General features: G+C 46.1%; 1 protein-coding gene across 1 annotated transcript in view; it reads right to left on the bottom strand.

Moving 5' to 3' along the window:
• NGEF (neuronal guanine nucleotide exchange factor) overlaps positions 1–5,372 on the bottom strand; it is a 107,301-nt gene extending 101,929 nt beyond the window's left edge. Inside the window, exon 1 of the mRNA XM_044751464.2 lies at positions 5,201–5,372. The gene's annotated coding sequence lies outside the window, so the exon portion shown is untranslated. The remainder of the gene's footprint in view (positions 1–5,200) is intronic.
• Positions 5,373–17,095: the final 11,723 nt, after the last annotated feature.

Below are 17,095 nucleotides of genomic sequence, written 5' to 3'. Positions count from 1 at the left end.
GGCTGGGGAGGGCAGGGTCTCAGATATAAGCACTGGGACTACCAGGGAGTTTCAACAAAAACAGCAGACGCATTGATCCAGCGTTTGTCAACCAAACTTAAAAAATACATATCTATATAAACATGAACATTATGTGAAGCTCCTTGCAAACCATCTATATGGCACGTTATATCTTACTTTTGATTACATGGCTCTAGCAATTTAAAAAAATCTCAGAAAGTCATCTGTTGCTTCCAAACGTGTCAAAGATGTATTTAAGGAAACTCTGGCATCTCTTTGTGGTTCCATGAACAATGCCCCTCCCGCCCAACATGTTCACATCCCAATACCTGGGCCCCGGGACTGCATTACCTTATATGGCAAAAGGAACTTAGCAGATGTGATGAAGTCAAGGATTTTGAGATGAGGAGATTATCCTGAACTGTCCGGGTGGGTTCGATGTAATCACAAGGGTCCTTGTAAGAGGGAGGCAGGAGGGTCAGAGAGAGAATTCAAGGTGCCGTGCCCAGCTGCTGGCTTTGCAGATGGAGGAAGAGGCCACGAGGCGAGGAATGTGGGCGGCCTCTAGAAGCTGGAAAAGGCAAGGGACAGATTCTCCCAGAGCCACCAGAAGGACTGCAGCCCTTCTCACACCTAGATGTCAGCCCAGTGAGACCCACCGCGGACCTGTGTCTTCCAGAACTGTAAGATGATGCATTTGTGCTGTTTCAAGGTGCTAAGTGTGTGGTCATCTGTTACAGCTGCCATAGAAAGCTCATACACTCTTCTTATAGATGGAACCTAAATCTCTGAGGTTCGTCCATCACGGATTTCCTCCAATGCCTTCCATATCAGCATTTACCAAACTAATTTCTTAAAAATTTTGAGCATCAGGGTTTTGCCAGGGAAAAATGCCTACACTTATCAAGAAATATTATTCACTGGAGGGAAATAACCTTTGGGTCCAAAGCGTTGACACCTCAGGGGGACTCTGGCGGGTGTACAGTCTTGCCAGCTGATGGCAGGCAGACCTGAATGGTGCCATTGAAGGAAGGGAATTTTCCAAAGTTGGCCAGGCTCAGGGCAGTTGGAGCAGTTGAGGGAACCCTTCAAAGGACACCAGTTCTCTTTATGTTTGAGGGTTCTCGTGTACACAGTCGCGTTTAGTGCTCAATTCTCTAACTATGGGAACTGATCAATTCTTGCCCTGTTGCTTGAAGTCACCTTTGATATCGGAAATAAGGATCTGTTTTCTTTCTCAAGGTCTATCGCGATAATAGCTACAATTCATGAATGCCAAGTGCTTTATAGTCATCATCTCATGGAGCACTCAGATCTGCCCTTGTCCCATGTCCCCCATTTTTACAGAAGAGGGCATGGAAAGTTCAGAGAGGTTAACTGACTCTGCCAAGGTCACACAGCCAGCAAGTGGTAGAGACAGCCTGGCTCTGGCACAGCGGTTAAGAGCATGATTTCTAAACTATTTCTCAGCATCTTTAATTTAGAACATCCTAACTTAAAGTGAACAGCCTTTCCTGAGCAAACAGCCTGGTAAGATTATAGAGAATTCAGAGAGGGATAAAAGTAGACAGTGACCCAGCCTGAGGCCAGGCAGTTACAAGAGGGCCACGTTGGCCTCCACAGCCTGTGCTTGTAGTTGAAAGACGCTGTACATCCACTCATGCTACTTTATTTTGGCAATTTCTGGGATATTTTGCCAATGAATACACAAATCAGCTATGTTTTTTTAAACATAGCCTATGTGGACACCTAGATTGGGCATCAAGATGGCTTCATCTTGACCCTGAGCTAGAATCTGTCCACGTCTTACCCTTGACTTAGAACCCAAGTTGGCCAACTACAAGTGGCTTTGATCTTGACTCCTGTTCCAAAGAGACCAGAAAACCACAGACAGAAAGTTCCAGGCAACTGCTCTGACATCTCAGTCAACAGGAAAAATGGTCCACGTGCCAGATGCCTTTTAATTCAGAAACAAGGAACCTTAAAATCATCTTCAAGTTCAAAGCTAACTTCCTAAAAAGGAGCTTGGCAGAGAAGAAGGCTTTCCTCCAGCATTCAAGAATCCACCGAGGGATGTTTTTATCACTCAAACGAGAGCAAAAAATATCTTTATAGATGTACTCACGTTAAGGAGTGTGCTGACGTCTATAGAGCATCGTGAAAAACAAAGCCCGTTACGCCAGGGTTTTATAAACTTAAAATACTTGGAAGTTTTTCGTCCCATTAGTGGGATTTCATGGGAATCTGTTTTGGCTTGGGAACCCCATATGAATCAGCTGTGAGTAGGACATCGAGTTTTCTTTATCTACTTATTTGGACAGTAACAAAGGGGGCGGAGGCAGCTGAGGAGCCTGGAAAGAAAGTGGGGAGCTTGGGAGAGGGGAATGGGGTTTGTCCATCTTTTCACCTCTTATCACTGCTGGCCCAGGGTGGGCGTGCAGCAAATATTTACTGACTGGCTGAATGAGGTGTCCTCTCAGGAGTCAGTCTACAAGGAGCTGACTATGACAGTGGACTGAAATTCTGCGACAAGCACGTCGTAATAACTTGTACGTGGGATTGAGCAATGCTCCCCGAGTCAGACACTCTGGACTGACCCTTGTCACTCCCTGATAGGACCTGGGGGTCAAGGTCCTCAGGCCCAGCTTGCCTTCCTTCCTTATCCTGGCTGGTCTCTGCCCCAGTGGCTCCCAGGCTTCTCCGAGCCTTTTAAGGCACCATCCAAGCTACTTGTCTTCTGGCGCGTGTGTGTTTTGAAGGGTTTGTCTGTGATAGGAAACATACTAATTAAATAATAATGAGTCAGCGCGTCATTTTTAAACTCATCAAAGACCTGTATAAGTCACAGTCGGAGCTTCTAGCTGTGGGAGACACCAGTGCTGGTGCATAAACCTCAGCCGACAGTGAAGGTGACTCGGGTAAAGCTGGAGTATGGAAGTGAGGGGTGAGTGCCCCATGAGACACGTTGGCCATTCAGACCCCCTCTGTGATCTCTGGGAGCCTCTGGGGTCCAGACATCGCGGATTGGGGCCACCTCTCTCCACCTTGCCTCTGTTCCAGCAAACCTGCCTCACCAGCATCCTTTAAACAGGCTTCATGCTTTGCCAAGTCCATGCCTCTGCTTCTGCCATCCCCATCGCCTGCAGGGCTCCTGTTCTGTGCCCCACTCATGGAGGGAGCCTCTAACTGGGCCCTGGCCCAGGGGCCTTAGGGTTCCAGTTTTCTTCTGCTAGCCTGAGTGTCCCACCCTCATCCCCCCTGTGCCCCCAGCCGCTCTTCAAACCCTCACCTGCCCAAGGTGCTTGGCAATTATTTAATGAAGGAATAAAGGAAGGAATTTTGCTGTTCCCAGGTGGTGCTGGGGGCAACCTCAGAGCATCAGAACTGACTCCTTACTTAGGGAGGCAACGGGCTCACAAAGGTGGGGAAAGGGCCCCGTCCTGGGCGATGGGATGTCTTGTTTAGGGCTGGTGGGCTCACTGGCCGCTGAGATAAACAGTGGCTCTGGTGTCCGCAGTGGGGCCAGAAGGGTGCGGCCATTAGATTTGGCTTCCTGCTCCGAGCCTCTGGGCTGGTTCACCCTCTGGTGTCTGCTTCCTAGGCTGCCCTTGCCAAGGCCAGACAGATCACCCACAGGCCAGGGGAAGTTCTCAAAATAATTGTCTCTCTCCATCTCTGGCCGCCGGGGCAGGAAGCTGTGGCCTCTCGCTGTCATTGGTGTCATCCTTGCCTCTCCTGCAGGCAGCCCCTCCAAGGGAGGAGTTTCCAAGACTATTTGGATTCCGGGGGGCGGGTTGAGAGTGGAGTGGAGAGAGATGGTCTATTGTCTTCTTTCATGGGCCAGAAAGCTTAAGATACCCACGGAGATGCTAGTTTCTCCAGAAGGCTAAGCAGTGGCAAGGCAGCCGGAGATGTGGCAGGAAGGATAAGGACAGAGAAAATCCAAGTGGAAAAATGGGGAGGAAGACAAAGATGTGACAAAGGGGGTTGGAACATTCCCACCAGTGGTCTTACTGCATTAACACAAGTATTTTTCCAAATGGCTAAAACATGTGGGTAATCGACAGAACACTGCAAGCCATTGAAATGAAAGGAACCCTAAGCCCCAGTTCCATTTGGCCAGTGACTGTGTGAACAGCCCAAATCTTAAGTCAAAATAGAAGAAAAGAACTTCCCACCACCACATCTAAAAAAACAGTGTCCCAGGCATTTGAGTCACACCACGCTTTGGCTCGATGCCAGCCAGGTGCCCAAGTCCGGAAGGTTCTGAGGGGCGGGGCCTTTTGTCCTTTTGCGATGGGACCCTGAGCTCCAGGGGGCAATGGCAGCATTGCAGTGAGGTGTCCCTTCACGGCTGTGATTTCCGTTCCCCAAGTGTGCTTCCTGAGATTTGAGCCCAGGGCACGCAGTAATCACATTTCATTTAGCACTTCACAGTGTACATAGACATTTATGATCAGGGCTGGTGCCGTGGGCATGTGACCTGTGCAGTCATACAGGCTCTCACTTGGTTTAAACCTCTGCTGTTGTCTTTCTTAATTATTTTTAAATTCTGGGTTTTTTTTAAAGAGTGGCTCTTGAGCTAACATCTTCGGTTTTTTTTTCCCTCTTCTCCCCAAAGCTCCCCCAGTACATAGTTGTATATTCTAGTTGTGAGTCCTTCTGGTTGTGTTATGTGAGACGCTACCTCAGCATGGCCTGATGAGCGATGCCATGTCTGTGCCCAGGATCCAAACTGGTGAAACCCCAGGCTGCTGAAGCGGAGCGTGCAAATTTAACCACTCAGCCACGGGGCTGGCCCCTTAAAATTCTTAACTCTTGAAATTCTTAATAATTTTTGCACAAAGGACCCCAAATATTCATTTAGCATGGGGGCCTGCAAATTATCTAGCCAGCCCTGTTTGTTATCTCACTTGCCCCCATAGCCATCACAGGAGAGGAGCCCGGAAGGAATCCTTACCCCAATTCACAGATGGTGAAACTGAGTCCCAGCAGGGAAAGTGCGGAAGGCAAGACTAGACTCTATCTTGCCAGTGAAATCGGCGGCTGTCTTCTCTCTGGAGCTCTTTCTCAATGAATGGTGGTCTCTTCCCTTCACACACCTGCCTGGGGTCTTTCCAATCCTCCCCTGGCTGCAACCTCCATTCCATCTCTTGCTTCATCTCATTTCATTAAAAAAATACCAAAACCATTTGCTCACCTGCCACAGAGGAGCTCCTGGGGGTGGGGCCCCTCAATGGCCCTTCCTCTCCTGTCCGCTGTCCCGTCCGGGGCCTCAGAGGAGGCCAGTGTGTCCCCAGCAAGATTTGCACACCTTCTGCTCTGTCCCAGGGAGCCCGCCGCCAAACGCTGTGTCCTCTCCTGGAAAAGGCTCCCTGGGAAGCGTTTCTGACCTTCAGACCCGCCTCTGCCCGGTGCTGGCCCCATGCCCGTGACAGTCACTTCCTGGCTGGGTGTTTACCTTCCTGGGCTCCATGGGGCCAGCCAGGTAGGTGGCCACAGACCTGACCCAGAGGTCGTGTAGAAGGGGAGGGTGCTAGCCACCGTAGGCTGGGAAGAGCGCACTGCACCCTGGTTTAAGGTAACCCAGATGGCCCCTCAGCACACCGGATCCTCCTGCCCTTGGTAATGGCCAGGCAACCACATAGCACTCAAATCTGAGGCTCGGGAAGGCCCATGGGGTCCTCTAGGGTTCCATTCACTTCCTGCACGTGGCCACCTGGCCTCAGCCTGATCACTTCCTGCTACGGGACCCTCGCTGCTTTGGGACGGAATTGCTCCTCTATTATTTCTATTATTATCATTACTGCTAACAGCTACCTTCCATTCAGTGACAGGCACTGTGCCTAGTACTTTACATAATCGCTTCATGTAATCCTTGTGTTATCTCTATGAGCACAGAATTATGCCCATTTTAAAGATGCAGAAACAGAGGCTCAGAGAAGTTGATCATCTTGCCCAAAGCCACACAGCTAGTAAGTTGGGGATCCAGGATTCAAAAACAGGCCAGTTGGTACCAAAACCTGGCCTCTTAACCACTACCATCATTTTCCAGGTTTAATTGCCAGAATGTCCATTTTTATGTTAAATTCAAATCAGCCATTGTGTTAGCTATCTATTGCTGGCAACAGATTAGCCCAAAACACAGTGGCTCAAAACAACCCACATTTGTTGTCTCATAGTTCTGTGAGTTAGGAATCTGGGCACGGCTTAACTGGATTCTCTGCTCAGGGTCTCTCACGGGCTGCAATCAAGATGCCGGCGGGGCTGGGATCCTACCTCAGAGCCCCACGGAGAAGGAGCTCCTTCCACGCGGACGAGGTTGTTGGTAGCAGGCAGTTCCTGTAGGCTGTTGGACTGAGGGCCTCAGCCCCTTGCTGACTGTTGGTCCAAGGTCACTCCGTGGGCCTCTCCACTATGACAGCTTGTCACCAATGTGTGCAACAGAGATACTCCAGGAAGATGGAAGTCCCCATCTTCCGTAATCTACTCACGGAAGTAACGTCCCATCACTTTGCAGTATTCTACTCATTAGGAGGGAGTCATCAGGTACAGCCTACACTCAAAGGTAGGGGATTGCACAAAGGTGAGAATACCAGGAGCTAGGGATCAGTGAGGGCTACTTTTGAAAGCTGTCTACCACAGCCATCTGATTGCCATAAAACATTGGTTTCAGTTCTGCCTCTGAAAGCCAGATAGGAACAGTCTCTTACGCATCCATCCATCATCCATCCATCATCCATCCATCCATCCATCCATCATCCATCCATCATCCATCCATCATCCATCCATCATCCATCATCCATCCATCCATCCATCATCCATCCATCATCCATCCATCCATCATCCATCCATCCATCCTTCCACCCATCCGTCCATCCATCCTTCCATCCATCCATCATCTATCCATCCATCTATCCATCCCTTCATTCATTCAACATATATTTGATCAGGACACTATAAGCCAGACCCCACATTAGGCTCAGAAGATACTTGAATAAATTCAATTATTCCCTCTTCCCCACATGGTTCCTCACCATCAAAGGCTCTCAATAAAGCTTTCACAGATGTGGGGTTTGGGGAGGTGTCTACTGAATGTTCTATTTTTCAGGGGCGTCAGTTCTCTTTCCTTTAACTGGTCCTCATATGCCACATTTCTGAGATTCCTTATCCTCCTGCTCACTCTCTTTTCATCATCTCACTTATTTATAAAACCTATTTCAAGCACCTCCTAAGTGCAAAGGGTTATGGTAGCCAGTGCACGCACATGCATGTGTGAGTGTGTGTTTGTGTACAGGGTTACATTGGTCACCCATCACTCAACGACGGGGATACGTTCTGAGAAGCGCGTCATTAGGCAACTTCGTCGTTGTGCAAACATCACAGAGTGCACTTACACAACCTAGATGGTATAGCCTACTACACACCTAAGGTACATGGTTCAGCCTATTGCTCCTGGGCTACAAACCTGTACAGCATGTTACAGTACTGAATACTGTAGGCAACTGCAACACAGTGGTAAGTATTTGTGTATCTAAACAAAGAAAAGGTACAGTAAAAATGCAGTATAAAAGAGAAAAAATGCTACACTGTATAGGGCACTTACCACGAGGAGGCTACAGGACTGGAAGCTGCTCTGGGTGAGTCGGTGAGCGAGCGGTGCGTAAATGTGAGGGCAAGGACACTGCTGTAACTACCGTCGGCTTTACAAACACTGCACTGGCGAGGCTAAATTTATAAAAAATATTTTTCTTTCTTCAGTAATAAATTAACTTTAGCTTATTGTAACTTTCTTACCTTATAAACTTTTTTAGCTTTTTGACTCTTTTGTAATGACACTTAGCTTAGAACACAAACATATTGCACAGCTATACAAGAATATTTTATCTTTGTATCCTTATTCTATAAGCTTTTTTCTATTTTTAAATATTTTTGTTTTTTACCTTTTAAACTTTTTTGTTAAAAACAAAGATACACAGGGGCCTGCCCCGTGGCCGAGTGGTTAAGTTCACGCGCTCTGCTGCAGGCGGCCCAGTGTTTCGTCGGTTCGATTCCTGGGCGCAGACATGGCACCACTCATCCAGCCATGCTGAGGCGGCGTCCCACATGCCACAACTAGAAGGAGCTACAACTAAAAATATACAACTACGTACCGGGGGGCTTTGGGAGAAAAAAAGGAAAAATAAAATCTTTAAAAAAAAACAAAGACACACACGCATTAACCTAGGCCTGCACAGGGTCAGGATCATCAGTATCACTGTCTTCCACTGCCACATCTCCTCCCACTGGAAGGTCTTCAGGAGCAATGACACGCATGGAGCTGTCATCTCCTATGATGACAAGGGCTTCTTCTGGAATACCTCCTGAAGGACCTGCCTGAGGCTATTCATGAGGAAGTGTCACTCTTTTCAGAAATATGTCCATGGTGGTTTGCTTGGTTTCTTTTTTTCATCACAGAGTTGCTTATAAGCGGATAATGCACCATGAACATTCCTCTCTATTGATGATAACCTTTCGGGGTTGGGGGTCCATGTTTTCAAGCTTTTTAAGGAGCTTGTTGAGGTCTGCAGAAGCTTCTGCTAAACCCTCCACTGTGAATTTTCTTGGGGGTTCTTATTTTTCTTCTCCTGCAGTTGCCTCTTCTTCAGCTGTGCATTCCTGTTCCAGTTCCAACAAGTCCTCATTAGTAAATTCCTCAGGAACCCCCTCTAGGGGCTCCTCAATGTCATCCTCGTCCACACCCGGGTTGAAGGTGTCTGCCATCTCAACCTCAGCCTTGTTGACTTTTGCAACCTCTACATCTTTGGCAGGTCATTTGAAGTCATGATGAGCCTCTTGAGTATCTTCTTCCAGATGCCATCCATACACTCCTTGGTGACATCACTACAAGCCCAAGCAAGGTTCCTGATGTGGTGACAGATGTTGTAATCTTTCCGTAATTGCATCAGTGTCTTCCTTATTTGTGGCAATAGCCTGGGCAAAGGTCATCCTCGGGCGGTAGCAGGCCTTAGAAGTTTTTATAACGCCTCAATCCATTGGTTGGATCAAAGAAGTGGTGTTTGGAGGGAGAAATGCCGCTTTGATATTGAGATGATCACCAATAAAAGGAGGATGTCTGGGAGCATTATCAACAATAAGCTAAATCTTGAAAGCTACGTTATTCTTGAAGCAGTACTTCATTTTGCGGGCACAGCAATTCAGGAGGGCACCTTGGAAGAGGAGCTGAGTCATCCATGACTTCTTATTGCCCCTTTAATACACTGACAATGTGTGCCTCTTGCTATGCTTGAAGGCCCTGGGGTTCTCACTGTGCCAGATCACAAAGGGTGTCAATTTGTCGCCTGCAACATTACCCCCAAGCGGGAGAGTTATCCTGTCCTCAAAAGCCTTGAAACCCACATTGACTTGGCCTCCTTATGGATGAAAGTCCTTTCAGGCATCCATTTCCAGAAAAGGGAGGTTCTATGCATATTGAATATTTGCTCTGACAGTAATTTTCCTCCACCATCAGCTTATCTAGAGTTTCCAACAATTCTTCAGCTGCCTCCACATCAGCGCTCGCAGACTCACCCTTCACTTTCACATTGTGTGATGAATAATGACTCTGGAATCACATAAACCACCCAGAGCTAGCAGTAAACTCAACATCATAGGCGGGGGCAGCCTTTTCTTTCAACATCGCAAACCAACTTTTTGCTGTGGCCATGATCCTCATGGTGCTGAGAGGGACACCTGTGTGTGGTCTTCAGTCTTGGTCATTAGAAGTTTCTCCACGTCTGCCACAGGCCCTTTTCTACTTTTTGCTAGTCTTGTTGCCTTCAATGAAGTGGACCCTTTAACAGCTTCCATCCCTTTGTTCTTGTTCTTCAAGATTGTAGCTAGGATGGAATGGGGCACGCCTGACTGGCGAGCAACAACCACCACTGCTTTTCCACCTTCATAGTCCTCAGTCACTTTTAATTTCATTTCCAGGTCAATCATTCAATGTGGCCTCTTAGTGGCAACATTAGCAGTGGATTCTGTACGCTTAGGGGCCATCATGAACAAAACAACAGGAGATTAAATCAAGCACAAGAGAAAATAGTGTAATCAAGAGACGCGGTAAACACAAGATGTATGAGGCTGCTTCTGGTGTAACATGACCTACTGTTTTACAGTTAACTTTTTTTTAATAAGTAGAAAGTGTACACTCTAAAATAACATTAAAAAGTATAGTATAGTAAATACATTCACCAGTAACATAGTCGTTATTATCATTATCAAGTATTGTGTGTGTAACTGAGTGTAATTGTATGTACTGTACTTTTATATGACTGGCAGAGCCCTAGGTTTGTTTACACCAGCATCACCACAAACACGTGAGTAACGTATTGGGCTACAACGGTAGGACTGCTATGACGTCACTAGGCAGTAGGGATTTTTCAGCTCCATTATAATCTTATGAGACCACAGTTGTTCATGAGGTCCGTTATTGACCAAAACGCCATGATGTGATGCATTCCTGCATCTGATGTTCTAGGCTGTCTTTCCCCCTTTCTCATTAGTAATTTTCCTGTCTCCTCTTAGCTTCTATGGGGAGCAGGGCCCACAGCTTTTTCTAGACACCCGTCTCCTGCCTCATATGCACAGAGCCCAGCTCAGGGCTGTGCCTGCAGGAAAGCAGCCTGTTGGTAGGGTGCCTGGTGGAGCGAGGGCGGTGGGGCAGAGCAGGAACTGGTTCCACGCTCTGGGTAGGCAGGCCGAGAAGGGACACAAGGGAAACATGGCCCTGGCCTCATCTTCCTGTGGCCCCATCTCCTCACCCTGCTCCCTAGGGCCCAAGGGCTGGGGGAGTGAACTCTGAGAAGAGGGTGATGGGGTCTTGGGATTGGCGTCTTGAGGTGCCCAGCGGATTCTTGGGGAGCTCGAAGTGTAAGTCTTTCGCATGGGAGACCATCCATTTGGCACATTTGTTGAGCATCTAATAGATGTAGATGCTGTGCCAGGCCCTGGGTACCATTGACAGCACCTCAAAAGTGAGGCTAATTTCCTTTCTTCTCCCCTCCGTCTTACTGCTTCAGCATAGGCCCTCAGTCTCTCTTACTGGGACCAGCACAATGCCCTTGAAACAGGTCCCTGGCTTCAGTCTCTCCCAGTTGCTTCCAGTCCTTGCTGCTACATCCCCCTCCCTCTGCCATGTGAACCTGCCAACACAGTCGTGATCTTGTCACTTTCTCACTCAAAAACATTTTACATAACCTCTGTGAACATCTCATGAGTGCTCTTCCAGGAATGTTCTATCTATACAGACTCTCTCTCTCTCTCTCTCTCTCTCTCTCTCTGTCTCACCCTCCCCCCCCCCGCCCCATACCTTTTGTTTTACTTAAGCAGGACCACAGCATGTACTGTTCTCTATCTATTGTCTTGGTTGTTTTCCAATTCAGCACTTTTAAAAATCCTTCGTTCTTTTTAATGACCGTTTGCTGTTCTGCTGTAGGAATCTTCTTGGATAATACTGAGTGCCGTAGAGTGAATGCTTATGCCCCCTCAAAATTCTTATGTTGAAAATTAACCCCCAAAGCATTGATGTTAGGAGGTGGGGCCTGTGGGAAGTGATTCGGTCACGAGGGCGGAGCCTTCCAGTGGACCAGGAAGCGGGCTCTCATCAGACACCAAATCTGCTGGCACCTTGATCTTGGACTTCGCCTCCAGAACTGTGAGAAAGAAATTTCTTTCTTCTTTTTTTTTTGAGGATGAAGTGCCACCTTTATTACAGATTAAAGCTCTTACATCTAGAGTAAAATGGGGTTGTTAATGGTCTTCCCACCAGGGGACCTGGCCCCCACAGCCTGAAGAAACCGAGGCAAACACATGGCTCTCAGGGCGGGAAGGTAGGGGCAGGCACCGGCCAATCAGGAATGGGGGGGGTGGAGTCAGGTGGGAGCGTCAGCTCAGGTAGGTCCCACCCCAGGTAAGGAATTGCCAGCAATAGAAAGAAGAGCTCCCCAGGGACAGATGGGAGTGTATATCAGTGTGTGCTCCCGAGTGAGAGCACAAGGCCAGGTCGAGAGAGTTACTAAAAACGGTGAGCAGTGGCCCGAAACCAGTAAAAACCAACTGCTGGGAGAGAAATATTACCCGTTTTTAAAGATCTGAAACAAAGGACCTAACCCAGGGTGAAGAAGGCAGAGTCATCAGAAAGAAAGTGGTCTGGTGGGGACTGTGAGGAGCCGGTGCCCCATCTGAAGGGCAGCTGCTGCCCCCGTCTAGCCAATACTTGACATCAGGGAATGTGGGCTCAGGGTTGCCCCGTTTTCCGATTTTTTTTAAGGTAAAAATCTGTATTTTTTGTTTAAGTGTTGCCAGAACTCCCCCAAACACTGTGCATGCAGTTCAAAGCAATACCCTCAGAGGGCCACATCTGGCCTGCAGACCATGATTTCTGTGTGAGAAAGAAATTTCTGTTGCTTATAAGCCCCTGAGTCTATGGTATTTTATTATGGCTGCCCAAATGGACTAAGACCCTGGGAAATCCCTTTGAAGGCCTGAGATGCCCTTGACCAGAAGCTTTTGTGATGTTTTCCAGGTGATAATTTTTGATAGATCATTAATAGACTTAATAATCGTAAATCAATTGTTTGAAACTGATTGTTATAATTGCTCATGGGCAGGAATTGGATATTCAAGAATAATAAGTTTAATTCATTATAAAAGAATTTCTTTTTCAGGTTATCTAACAACTTCCTGCATTGAGTTTGCTGTTGGGAGTGGCGAGAGGAGAGGAATTTAAATGTCTGAAGTTAAAAAAAATCATTGTGGTTATTTAAAACGTATATTTGGAATATATAAAAGGGATGGACTAGGACTGGTCAAGAAAAAGAACCGAGCAGAACCTGAATAATTAGCATAACATTTCTTGACCACCTCTGGGCCTGTCTCAGTTCTAAGCACTTTCCATGAATTAACTTGTTTAATCATCACTACAGTCTTATGATGAGGAAGCCAGACATATAGACGTTAAATAGCTTGCCGAAGGTTGGGTGAATTTTCCTGAACACAGAGAATGTTGAGTATATATATATATATATATATATATATATGATATATCATATATGTGTAATATAAATATGCATTTGATCTCAAAAGTAAGACAAATAAATCTCCAGGTGCCGTACATGAATAGGTGATTCTTAGGCAATTCTTTATCCGCCCTGGTGAGCTAGTTCTTTAGGGACCCTTACACACATACCTTGGGTATGTGTTTATTTTAAATTAACAGCTGTGGGGGAACAAAAATTGAAGCTTTGAACGTAAATACAGCAGAAGTTTGAAGAAGGATTATGACTCAGAAGTAAAAAAATGTCCTAGACCATGGACAGAAATAGAAACACCTACAAGAAAATGGAGAACGAGCTGGGTTTGCACATGGGATCCAAGCTTTTGCCGCTCATGGAGTACAGAAACTCTAAGATATAATCTGAGGAAAAAAGTTGAGAAACCGTGAGCCTTTAAGACTTAGGTAGAGACAACTATGGGGTGGCATCCACAATCTGGGGTGCTAGTGGGAACACCTTCCCCACTACCCCCAAAAGATAATTCCCACTGAAGATGAGCTCACACACACAAATTATAAAACATTTGAAGGAGATTAATAGGAAGAACATAAATGAATATAAATTATTAAAACATGATCATGACAAATTATAAAACATTTGAGGAAGTCTGATATGAAGAAAAGCATCCCACAAAAATGGGAGAGTTGACACATGAGGAAATAGAAACAATGGAATAATATAAAGAGAGACTAAAGAAAAAATAAGTATGTTTAAGGTGCTTAAAGAGATGAAGGAAAATCTATAAAACAAGAATAGGCAATTATTTTTTTAAATTAAGACTTCATTTCTTTAGAGGGGTTTTAGATTTGCAGCCAAACTGAAGGGAAGGTACAGAGATTTCCCATATACCCCCTGACCCTACACATGCAGAGCCTCCCCAATTATTAACATCATCCAGCAGACTGGTGCATTTATTACAACTGATGAAGCTACATTGACACATAATAATCACCCCAAGTCCATAGTTTACATTACGGTTCACTCTTGATGTTGTGCATGCTATGGGTTTGGACAAATGTATAATGACATGTATCCACCATTATGGTACCGTACAGAGTATTTTCACTGCCCTAAAACCCTCTGTGCTTCATCTACTCATCTCTCCCTTCTTACTCCTTCACCCCTGGCAACCACTGATCTTTTTACTGTCTCTATAGTTCTGCCTTTTCCAGAATGTCAAGTAATTGGAAACATACAGTTTGTAGCCTTTTCAGACTGGCTTCTTGCACTTAGTAATAAGCATGTAAGTTTCCTCCATGTCTTTTCATAGCTTCATAGCTCATTTCTTTTTAGTGTTGAGGAAATTAATTTTTATAAAAGTAGATTCAAAGAAGAACTAAGTAGAAATTGCATAAATAAAAATATTGCATTAAAAAAAGATTAGCTAGTCACAATTCTAGATTTAGTGATTTGGAGGATATATCTGAGAAAATCACCCAGAAAGAAGCACCAGGAAGCAAAGAGATGGACACTGTGAAAAATAAGTCAAAGACATTTGGAGAACAAATCAAGAAAACCCAATATGCATTTAATAAGCTGTTCTGAAGGAGAGAATAGAAAGTGGAGGAGAAGCAACATTCAAAGAAGTAATGACTGAGAAATTTTCAGAACTGAAGAAAGGCACGAATTCTGAGTTTGCAAAAGCAGGGTGAGTCCTAGGCAAGGTAAATAAAAGTGAATTCAGGGACCGGCCCGGTGGCGCAGCGATAAAGCTCGCACGTTCCGCTTCTTGGCGGCCCTGCGTTCGCCGGTTCAGATCCCGAGTGCGGACATGGCACCACTTGGCATGCCATGCTGTGGTAGGCATCCCACATATAAAGTAGAGGAAGGTGGGCATGGATGTTAGCTCAGGGCCAGTCTTCCTGAGCAAAAAGAGGAGGATTGGCAGCAGTTAGCTCAGGGCTAATCATCCCCCACCCCCCAAAAAAGTGAATTCAACTTGGACGTTCCATAGTGGAATTGCAGAACACCATAGATAAAGAAAAATCATGAAAGCCATCAGAGAGAAAATAGGTTACTTTCAAAGGAATAATTATCCTGGCAAGCCAGGCACTGTCCCGTCCATGTGGGTTCACCTCTCTGCTTCTTTCCTCACCTCCTCTGACTCAAACTGAGCACTCACTATGTGCCAGGCCCTGTGCTTTCTTGCTAGAATGTTCTGTCTCTGCTTTGTACATTTTACTTTTTTTCCCGGCCTAGCCCAGGTCATACACCTCCCTCCAGGAAGTCTTCCTGACTGCACCTGTTCTCACCACGTGCCCTTGCCCTAAATCACTGTCACCACCTCAGTCTGCCCCCGTTACTGGGTCCCTGCCTTCACTGGCCTCCGTTCCTTGTATGTTGGTCTTTTTTCTCCCACATCAGTAATAAGCATGGAGAGCCCTGGGACCTCATCCGTGGTCTTTCTCTCCATCTCCTCCCCAGCTTAGCATGGTGCTGGCTACATAGGATGTGTTCGATGAATATTTTTGAACACTTAATCAATTGATCCTTTGGAGTCAAATGTAAGTTAAATTTGTCTGCTCAGTCAAGCCCATTTTTAGAAGCTCTTTAGGCCCTTTTGAAACCATATTTCCCCACTCGATGATCTGGCTCGGATGGAGTTAAATAGGCAATAATAAGCCACACGTTCAAGCCTTTCATTATATTACTTACCATTATTTTTTAAATAATGTCTTTTTAAAATAATAATATTCATATATACCTGGAAGAGTGCAAGGAGGTAAATAAACATTACTTATAATCCCACTAGTTAAAATTTATTACTGGTAATATTTATTTATTCATTCTACACTTAGTAGATATTTGCTGGGTAGCTATTTTGTTCCAGACACTGTGCTAAGTTTTGGGAGCAGAACAATATATATTTGGATGTAATTTTTGTTTATTTTTTTAATACCGACTTTTGAGTACATAAGATACACATTTGTAGAAGTGGGATCTTACTTTATCTGCCATCTTCTATCCTACTTTTCATACTTCACACTGTCCCAGCCTTATCTAGTCTTTAAAACAGGATTTTAATTAATCGGCTGCCTAACGTTCCGTTTTATGGATGTGTCACAGTTTCTTTGGTGATCTCTTACCCCCACACTTCACTCACTTTTAACATCCCTCTTCTGTGGCCCAGTGAATTAGCTGGAGAACAACAAGGTTGTGAAGGCATCAACTTCCAGGTGATTCCCAGACCTCCCGGGGGCGTGAGTCACGGCCGGGGGTCTGGGTTTATTGGGGTGTTCACATGGGTTGGCCTTTGGGTGGGGTTTTCAAAGATAAATCCTGAGGTCAGGCTGTGACTTTCTCTCTGAGAACTGGTGAGAGGGCTAGACCACAGCAGGTACAAGGGGCCCAGAATTGGCCATCCAGGGTGACTCTGATGGGGGGGCGGGGACAGCAAAGCGGAGCTGACCTCCCAGGAAACAGGTGCCAAGGTGTGTGTGTACTTGAGGCATGGGGACTGTCGAGAGCTGAAGACGCTGTGAAAGGACTTTGTCCAATGGAGGGAAGAGATCCAAATGAGGAGGACCTCCCTTAACCCCCTGGTTCCAGACTAAGACAAGAAGTGCACTTTGACCTGAACTGGGCTGCCTTTTGATTTTCCCAGCTTCTGCAGCCTCACGCATGCTGTCTGGCAGTGGACTGGGGTGAGGTGGGTTATATTTTCTGGTCCTGTGCAGCAAATGACTCTTTCTCCTGGGGATGAGCTCACGGCTCAAGGAACCTTAGAGTGGTTGTGGTGGGTACAGAAGAAAAGTACCTTACCAGGTACTAGCATCTACTGCGTCTCTGCCACGTGCCAGATGCTGTGTTAAGAGATTTAGATGGGTTTTCTCTTGCAATCCCCAGGTCATCTGCCCTGCCTGGAAACGCAACATCATCCATTCATTCAATTGATGAATACTGATGGAGCACCAATGATGTATCGGAAATGCTCTTGATGCTGGGTTGGAGTAGCAGATGAGTGATGCTGTCTGCTCTCACAAAGCTTGGGGTCTACCATA

Source organism: Equus asinus, chromosome 19, assembly GCF_041296235.1.
Source record: "Equus asinus isolate D_3611 breed Donkey chromosome 19, EquAss-T2T_v2, whole genome shotgun sequence".
NCBI classification, from domain to species: domain Eukaryota; kingdom Metazoa; phylum Chordata; class Mammalia; order Perissodactyla; family Equidae; genus Equus; species Equus asinus.
Note: the sequence above shows the minus strand (reverse complement) of the source record. Positions and strands in the feature narration are given on the sequence as shown.